The sequence below is a fragment of the Apium graveolens genome, chromosome 1, assembly GCF_009905375.1.
Source record: "Apium graveolens cultivar Ventura chromosome 1, ASM990537v1, whole genome shotgun sequence".
NCBI lineage: Eukaryota > Viridiplantae > Streptophyta > Magnoliopsida > Apiales > Apiaceae > Apium > Apium graveolens.
The window spans coordinates 8,235,555-8,244,242 of NC_133647.1; the positions used below are offsets into that span (position 1 = coordinate 8,235,555).

The 8,688-nt window shown below is 42.7% G+C and overlaps 1 non-coding gene across 1 annotated transcript; it reads right to left on the bottom strand.

Moving 5' to 3' along the window:
• Positions 1-2,200: 2,200 nt before the first annotated feature.
• On the bottom strand, positions 2,201-2,307 carry LOC141683677 (small nucleolar RNA R71). Its single transcript, XR_012560400.1, has one exon. It is a non-coding gene; the product is annotated as a small nucleolar RNA R71 (small nucleolar RNA).
• Positions 2,308-8,688: the final 6,381 nt, after the last annotated feature.

Here is an 8,688-nt window from a genome sequence, read left to right on the forward strand (position 1 = left end):
GATGGATGATCATATTCAAAATAACAGTTGACAGTGACAACACAGTCATATGCGTCGGGTGTTTGCAAATAGAATATGGCAGCCTAATGATAAGTGGCATTTTATACCACTTAGAACGTCTTATAATAGCTTAAATTGGTGTCTTGAAATCAAGTATTTTGTGTATTTGATGCGTTTTTCTAGTGTTTGTGCATTTCAGGGTATTAGTTCTATTTCGGGAGAGAATTTATCAATAATAAGTCTTGGCATGTGTTTAGCATTGCAAGTGGGAAGATAGGAGCAGATTACAGCGAAGAAACGGAGCAAACAGATCATTTTTCCAGAAAGGGTCTGAGCGCCCGCTCAACTCTGCTGAGCGGCCGCGCAGGAAGCTGAGCGCCCGCTCAGCTATGCTGAGTGGCCGCGCAGGGTCGTAAATTCAGAATAATTATTTTAGACTCCTATTTCTGTTTGGCTTCTGACTTCTGAGCTATATGGGTTTTATGGGACTCCTATATAAGTAGATTTCAGAGACGTTTCACGAAGGTTGGATGGTTGTATTAATCAAGGAGCGAAGGAGATAAGGAAGAAGACCGTTTTAGCACACCGCAACGAAGAGGAAGCTTATTTTCTTGTGATTCTTTATTTCGTTGTAACGTTGGATGCTAGTTTTCTTACTTTGAACCTATTTACTCTTGTGACGTACTCTGGTTTAATATAAGTAGTTTTAGTTATTATTCTCTTGTGTTTATTTATCATGTTTTCATATGAACCCATGATGACGATGAGTGCTAACATGGGCTAATCGTGATCATGAGGTCATAACGGATTTACTATGGAATTCTGTAGTTAGTTGTTTAATACCTTAATGTGTGATGATTGTATGATATCTAGTATTGGTTGTGCGTATTCGTCTTATGTGCGTCGCGAACATATAAGATAGGGTGTTAATCTTTTGTGAAGCGACGGTGGATCTTGAGATTTAGAACTTGCCATGCTAGCATAGGTTCATGTACGATGTTGCATGATTAGTGGGTAACTCTAACCGTTTTATTCGCCCTGTGTAATCAAAAGGAATAACTTGTTCTTAAATCGTTATGTTGTCAATTTCTGTAGACATATAGGGACTCAACATAATTGATGCATATTAAACTTCTATCTTAATTGTGGATGTTTGGTAGAATGGTATTAGTACAATGAAAGTTGGTTTCTATCAGTTTCGTGTTATTCGATTAATATCATCACTGTTGCATGCTAAGGATAATAACAATGGCTATTGAAGGAAGTAGTAATGAAGTTGTGATCTCATGAGTGTTTTAATATTGTTAATTCTAAGTGTTAATTAAGTACTTAATTCTAGTAGTTAATTGTAGTTAATAATTAGTTAATCAAATTTAAGTGTTATTGTCTTAACATTGAGAAGTAATCATACATTGGTGAGTGAGTTTAATTGAACATAATTAGTCTGAGTCCCTGTGGGAATGAACTAGAAAGTATTCTATATTACTTGCGAACGCGTATACTTGCGTGTATTATTAGCGCGTGATTTCGCCCTAACAAGTTTTTGGCGCCGCTGTCGGGGACTCGGCGTATTTGTTTAGTTTATGTACTTACCATCATTGGTCATTAGGACTCAGTGATTAAGACGTGTTACTTATTGTTTCCGGTTGTGTTTCAGGTACTTTAACGAGCATTTATGCAAACTCGTTCTCATACTCGCAAGAGGAACTTAGATACAGCTGAGAAGACAGACGAAGTTCTTGATATTCCGTAGAAGATAGATTTTGAAGATTCGGATTCAGGAAGTGAGCAGAAAGAGCCAGTAATCATGGGTGATCGTATTGTTCCGGTAGATCCAGCTCTTATGGACTTTTCTCGGCCTAAAATTGATGACATTCAGTCAAGCATTCTTCATCCGGCTATTCAGGCTAACACCTTTGAAATCAAGCCGGGCACTATTCAGATGGTGCAGACTTCTGTTTCTTTTGGAGGTGCTGCGACTGAAGACCCCAACATGCACATAAGAAATTTTGTCGAGATCTGCAGTACTTTCAAATATAATGGTGTGACTGATGAGGCTATCAAGCTGAGGCTTTTCCCATTCTCTCTGAGGGATAAAGCTAAGGACTGGTTACATTCTGAACCAGCTGGGTCCATCACTACTTGGCAAGATCTTGCGCAAAAGTTTTTGGTGAAGTTCTATCCAATGGCAAAGACTGCTGCTATGAGGAGTGCTCTTACTCAGTTTGCGCAGCAACCTACAGAATCTATGTACGAAGCTTGGGAGCGCTACAAGGAGATGTTGAGAAAGTGTCCACATCATGGAATGCCCGATTGGATGGTGATCACTGGTTTCTATAATGGTTTGGGGGACCAATCTCGGCCCATGCTCGATGCAGCAGCTGGAGGCGCCTTGTGGGCCAAAAGCTATACTGAGGCTTATAATCTTATTGAAACTATGGCTGCAAATGAGCATCAAAACCCAACTCAAAGGATGATGCCTGGGAAGGTAGCAGGTATTCTGGAAGTCGATGCAGCCACCGCTATTGCAGCGCAGCTCCAAGCGCTGTCTATGAAGGTCGATTCTCTAGCCACCTATGGAGTCAATCAGATAGCTATGGTCTGTGAGCTTTGTGCAGGTTCTCATGCTACGGATCGGTGTTCTCTTGTTAACAAATATGTTTAGTATGTGAACAATTATCAGCGATAACAGCAGCCTGTGCCAGCTACTTATCATCCTAACAACAGAAATCATCCAAATTTCAGTTGGGGTAATAATCAGAATGCTATTCAGCAACCATATCAGCAAGGCGTAAGTAAACAGTTCAACCCACCTGGATTTCAGCAACCGCAGCAGTATGCTCAAAGGCAATCATATCCTCAACAGGGAGGTGCGGCTGCACCCACTAGTGCTGATTTTGAGGAACTTAAGCTGTTGTGCAAGAGTCAGGCGGTGTCGATCAAGACCTTGGAAAATCAAATTGGTCAAATAGCCAATGCAGTGCTCAATCGTCAACCTGGCACATTTCCCAGTGACACTGAAGTGCCAGGCAGGAAGGAAGCTAAAGAGCAAGTCAAGGCTATTACCTTAAGGTCTGGAAAAGTTGCTGATGCTGAAAAAGCAAAAGAAGGAGAAACTGCAGTTGGAGATGAAGAAGCTAACCAAAAGGAGAAAGCGGAGGAACCAAGGAAGATTACTGTTGAACACACTCTTCCTGAGGGTAATACAGGGGAGAAACAACTCTATCCTCCACCACCTTTTCCTAAGAGATTGCAACAATAAAAGCTGGATAAGCAGTTCGGTAAGTTTCTGGAGGTGTTCAAGAAACTTCACATCAATATACCTTTCGCTGAGGCTCTGGAGCAAATGCCTAGTTATGCGAGGTTTATGAAGAGTATTCTTTCAAGGAAGGTGAAACTGGATGACCTTAAGACCGTTGCTCTAACGGAAGAATGCAGTGCTGTGCTGCAGCAAAAGTTACCTCCAAAGCTTAAAGATCCAGGTAACTTCACCATTCCTTGCACCATTGTCAAGTTGTCTTTTGACAAGTGCCTTTGCGATTTGGGAGCAAGCATCAATCTGATGCCGTTGTCGATCTTTAAAATGTTGGATTTGCCTGATCCAAATCCCACCTACATGTCTCTACAATTGGCTGATCGTTCTATTACTTACCCAAGAGGCATAGTGGAGGATGTGCTAGTCAAGGTGGATAAGCTCTTCTTTCCTGTAGACTTTGTTATTCTGGATTTCGAGGAAGATAAGAAGATTTCCATAATCTTGGGAAGACCTTTCTTGGCTACAGGTCGTACCTTGATAGATGTGCAGAAAGGTGAACTTACTATGCGGGTGCAGGATCAGAATGTGACATTCAATGTATTCAAAGCAATGAAATTCCCTACAGAAGATGAGGAGTGCTTAAAAGTGGATTTGATTGATTCTGCGGTTACTTCATAACTCGATCATATGCTAATGTCTGATGCATTAGAGAAGGCCTTAGTGGGGGATTTTGACAGTGATGATGAGGAGGCAATGAGCAACTACAATATCTTAATGCTTCTCCCTGGAGGCGAAAGCTAGACATGCCGTTTGAATCTCTTGGTACTTCTGACCTCAAAAATGCTGAAAGAAAGCTCAAACCATCAATTGAGGAAGCACCCACCTTGGAGCTTAAGCCATTGCCTAAACACTTGAGGTATGCTTTTTTAGGTGATGCATCTACTTTACCTGTTATTATTGCATCTGACCTTTCAGGCAGTGAGGAGGACAAACTCTTAAGGATCTTGAGAGAATTCAAATCGGCTATTAGATGGACCATAGCAGACATCAAAGGGATAAGCCCTTCATATTGTATGCATAAGATTCTGCTAGAGGAGGGTAGTAAGCCAACTGTTGAGCAACAGCGCAGACTTAATCCTATCATGAAAGAGGTGGTGAAGAAAGAAATTCTGAAGTGGCTGGATGCAGGAATCATTTATCCTATTTCTGACAGTTCTTGGAAGAGCCCCGTGCAATGTGTACCTAAGAAAGGAGGTATCACTGTGATAGCAAATGAAAAGAACGAGCTCATCCCCACTCGAACAGTCACAGGATGGAGAGTATGCATGGATTACAGAAAGTTGAACAAGACCACAAGGAAGGATCACTTCCCGCTTCCGTTTATTGATCAGATGCTTGACAGGTTGGCTGGTCATGAGTATTATTATCTTCTGGATGGCTACTCAGGGTATAATCAGATTTGTATTGCACCAGAGGATCAAGAAAAGACTACCTTCACTTGTCCATTTGGCACGTTTGCTTTTCGCAGAGTGTCGTTTGGGTTATGTGGCGCACCTGCCACTTTTCAGAGATGTATGATGGCTATATTCTCTGACATGATTGGAAATAATGTCGAGGTGTTCATGGACGACTTCTCCATCTTTGGACATTCGTATGATGAATGTTTGAATACTCTTCGCATAGTACTCAAAAGGTTTGTGGAAACTAATTTGGTGCTCAATTGGGAAAAATGTCATTTTATGGTGCGTGAAGGCATTATTCTTGGGCATAAGGTCTCTAGAAAGGGTCTTGAGGTGGACAAAGCCAAGGTGGGAGTCATTGAAAATCTTCCACCACCTATTACTGTGAAAGGAATCTGTAGTTTTCTTGGTCATGCGGGTTTTTATCGGCATTTCATCAAGGACTTTTCGAAGATATCTAAACCGTTGTGCAACTTGCTTGAGAAGGATGTGCCTTTCAAATTTGATGATGACTGTTTGACGGCATTCAAGACTCTTAAGAAGAGTTTGATCACTACACCAGTTATTACAGCACCTGATTGGACAGAGCCTTTTGAGATGATGTGTGATGCGAGTGATTATGCGATGGGCGCAGTTCTTGGGCAACGCAAGAATAATCTTTTTCATGTGGTCTACTATGCTAGCAAGACCTTAAATGGGGCCCAAATGAACTACACCACTACAGAAAAGGAGCTCTTGGCTATAGTCTTTGGTTTTGAAAATTTTTGATCTTATTTGCTTGGGACGAAGGTGACAGTATTCACTGATCATGCGGCCATTCGCTATTTGGTTTCCAAGAAGGATTCGAAGCCGAGACTAATTCGTTGGGTGCTCTTACTACAAGAATTTGAGTTAGAGATCAAGGATCGAAAAGGTACTGAGAATCAAGTAGCTGACCATCTCTCTAGATTGGAGAATCCCGACTCTACTTCACATGATAAGATATTGATCAACGAATCTTTTTCGGATGAGCAGTTGTTCATAGTTCAGGAGGAAGAGTCATGGTTCGCAGATATTGTGAATTATCTTGTCAGCAATATAATGCCTCCTAATTTGACCACAACTCAAAAGAAGTAGTTTCTGCATGAGGTGAAGTGGTATATGTGGGATGAACCGTATTTGTTTAGACAGGGAGCTGACCAGATCATCAGGAGATGTATCCCATTTTGTGAGACGGAGGGGATATTACGAGACTGCCACTCCACAGTTTATGGTGGACACTATGGTGGTGAGAAGACTGCAGCTCGTATTCTGCAAGCAGGTTTTTTCTGGCCTACCTTGTTTAAGGATGCTTATCAGTTTGTTTTAAGGTGTGATCGTTGCCAAAGAGTGGGAAATCTTACGAGAAAGGATGAGATGCCGTTAAATGTTATGATTGAAGTTGAGGTCTTTGATGTTTGGGGAATCGATTTTATGGGGCCTTTTGTCTCATCCTGCAATAATCAGTACATCTTGCTGGCAGTCGATTATGTCTCAAAATGGGTAGAAGTTAAAGCTCTACCAACAAATGATGCAAAGGCAGTGTTGAATTTTCTTCATAATCAGATTTTCACAAGGTTTAGAATGCCACGAGTAATCATAAGTGATGAAGGGTCGCATTTCTGCAACTGTAAGTTCACTTCTATGATGCAGCGCTACAATGTGAATCATCGAGTTGCTACTGCCTATCATCCGCAAACAAATGGTCAAGCGGAAGTATCTAACAGAGAGATCAAGCGTATCTTAGAGAAGGTTGTTTGTCCGTCAAGGAAGGATTGGTCTTTAAAGCTCGATGAAGCTGTTTGGGCTTACAGAACAGCATACAAAACTTCACTTGGGATGTCCCCGTTTCAACTGGTGTATGGTAAGGGATGTCATTTACCTGCAGAGCTTGAGCATAAGGCCTATTGGGCGTTAAAGAAGTTGAACCTAGATCTAGATGCAGCTGGAAAGAAGCGAATGCTTCAGCTTAATGAACTTGATGAATTTTGACTCCAAGCGTACGAGAACAACAAAATGTACAAGGAAAAAGTGAAAAGGTGGCACGATAGGAAGCTACATCCTAAGTTATTCGTGACGGGGCAACAAGTTCTCTTATTTAACTCTCGTCTCCGACTTTTTCCTAGAAAGTTGAAATCAAGATGGTCTGGACCTTTTATTGTCAAAACTGTGTTTCCACATGGAGCGGTGCAGATTTTTGAGAATAATCCGGACCAAGCATTCAAGGTTAATGGTCAGCGTTTGAAGCACTACTATGGGTATACGGCAAACCGGGAAGTGGTTAGTGTCGTTTTATTGTCAACATGAGGAAGGTACGCAACGTCAAGCTAATGACGAAAAAGAAGCGCTTCGTGGGAGGCAACCCATGATTTGTTGTTACAGGAACCCTTAGAAGTTAATAACCTATCCAAAACCACAAAAAAATCAGAAAAATGGAGCCTGGAAAAAAAAATTCCAGATGCCCCCTAAGCGCTCGCTCAGGGGCCGACTGGAAGAATTTTTTTTTATGTTCAATAAAAATCCAATAAAAATCTAGAAAAATAAAAACACAAAACACAGCCCATAACCCACGACTTATTTCCCCATTATCCCATGTTTTTAACCCTTAAACCCACTCCTAATCAAATTCTACCTTAATCCCTACTCTATATATACATACACCTATCCCATATATCTTCCATACACTTTCAACACTTCAACTCTCTCCCAAACACAAAAACACAAATCTCAAGCACTTTTACTCAGTTTCGATGGCACCCAAGAGAGCAAGGACTATCGATAGCAGCAGCATTGTCCCTACTGCTGATTCCTCGAGGGGTACTGCTGCGAGGCCTCATTTGAATGATAGGGCTGCTGAAGAGGAGTACACTAGGCTTCTAGGGAATCCAATTTTGAAGGAGAGGGGATTCTTACCATCGGGGAGGGATGGTGAGTTGTTGCCTATGATTGCAGAGAAGGGGTGGATTGCTTTTTGTGAGTCTCTTGAAGCAGTGCCGATGAGCGTGGTTCGCGAGTTCTATGCGAACGCGAAGGCCGAGAAGAATGGGTATTCTGTGGTCCGGGGGATGACGGTTGATTATCACCCTGCGGCGATTCGCCGTGTGATTGGGCAGCGACATAGGAAGCCCACGGAGGAGAACTGGAACGAGAAGACTGCTGAGAATTTTGACTTGGATTTGATTTGTGCTACTCTCTATAGGCCGGGCATAGTATGGACCTTCAAGACTGGAACTAATGAGTATCGCCACTTTCCGGCGATTGCGATGAACATGTATGCCCGTGCATGGAATGCTTTTATTTGTGCTAATATTTTGCCTACTTCGCATGCACATGAGGTCACAGTTGAGAGAGCACAGTTGTTGTGGGGAATTTTGAATGAGGAGTACTATGTGGACCTTGGTGAGTTCATCTACCAGGGAATTCTGAAGTTTTTGAGGGGAGCTAAGCACATGAACATCCCTTATGCATCTACGGTTGCCAAGCTTTACCGAGCTGTGGGAGTTCAGTGGCCGTCTCATGAGCAGTTGTAGTTGTCAGCCGCTCCTATTGACTCCGGGACTCTGCATGCGATGCAGGAGTGGACCGGTGGTGAGCCCGAGGAGCATGGGTCGGGTTATCGTCTTCCAGGAGGGTGTCCAGCACGAGGTGCTACCATGGCGAGGCCAAGGCATGATGAGGCTGGTTCTTCTAGAGCTCAGGAGGGTGCTGGGATGGCTGATGCCCAGTATAGGAGGCTGTCACGGAGGATGGATGCTATGTACGAGACGCATAGCAGGTTTGCTCAAGAGCTCACCCTTGCACTAGGGACTGCTTTTCGAGGCCTTGGAGCTGACATCCAGTGGCCAGTTTTTGGTGAAGACTCTGTATATCCGCCTCCTAATACACCACCCTCTGAGGGTGATGATGATGATGATCTCTCCGAGTAGGTATACCCTGTGTTCCTTTCTACTACCT